Consider the following 1,240-nt stretch of genomic DNA (forward strand, 5'->3'; position numbering starts at 1 on the left):
GTTTATAAAACAAGTAAGAAAGTCTAAGTTCGGGCGGAGCCGAACATGAAATACCCGGGGCAAATATTAAATATATGATTTTTACCTTTCCGAAAGCTACCGCTACATGGTAAGCCGGGGTGTATCAATTTTGAGTAAATTAGCGTCCTTAAATTTCAAAATATTGACGTTTCAAGCATTTATAAAATTTACCGTTATATGAAAAGCCATAATTTTAGTCCGATTTCAGTAATTTTCATCGTTTTGCTTTTATGTAGCAAGCACAATAAAAATACCGAGTTTGGTACAAATTGGTAGAACGGTTACCGAGATACATATATGTGATCATAAGTGGGCGGTGCCACGCCAATTTTTCAAAATTTAATTATAGACGTATTTCCTGGTAAGGAATTGTTGCAAGCAACAATTTTGAATAAATTGGCTTTAATATTTACTGATTTATCGAAGATTTCGTATTTCTCCAAATTAGCGTTATATGAGATGTGGGCGTGGTTAATATCCGATTTTAAAAATCGCAAGCCAGAGACAATCGAATTTTACCAGAGCCCAGCCAGAGGCAAAATAAATTTAACAGAAATTGTCTCATCAAAGCAAATGCATATTTTTCTTGTTAGACATGAAATGCTGATGGCTTTTTATGTTTTTACAACGCTTTTATTGTTAATTATTTAAAATAAATGCATGCATAGGTCGAAATATGTAATATTTTCATATTGTGTATATGCATATGTATGCGAGAGATACAATTTTGTGAATCTAAGATGTAAAAGTTATGCAAATATGTAGTATGCAATTAAAAAATTAGTTGGTGATTTGCCGTCGGCATTTGGGTTGAAAAAATTGACTTTTAATTGTTTACTGATTCATATGGTAGATGCTACGCTATTTTCAATGCAAAAAACCGCAGTTTTCTAGCTGCCTTAGTTTTTCCCCAAATTCACTTTAAAGATGGACACATTGACCAAAAAACGCAAATGCGCACTGTTTGGTGATTTGCTGTCGGCATTAAAAGCGAAGCAAATCGGTTTTTATACTTCTAACGATTCTAATGGTAGTTTATAGGTACGCTATTTTCAATGCAACAAACTGCAGTTTTCTAGCTGCCTTCGTTTTCTCACACATCCACTTGAAAGATGGATACATTGACAAAGAACGTACAAATGCATTGATTGCACTGCACGTGTTAACTTCAAAGTTGTTTTTATCGAAAAGTTATTTATATTGAGAAAAACTGTGCATT

This window comes from Rhagoletis pomonella, unplaced genomic scaffold (genome assembly GCF_013731165.1).
Source record: "Rhagoletis pomonella isolate Grant_MI unplaced genomic scaffold, Rhpom_1.0 Rhpom_scaffold_00017, whole genome shotgun sequence".
NCBI lineage: Eukaryota > Metazoa > Arthropoda > Insecta > Diptera > Tephritidae > Rhagoletis > Rhagoletis pomonella.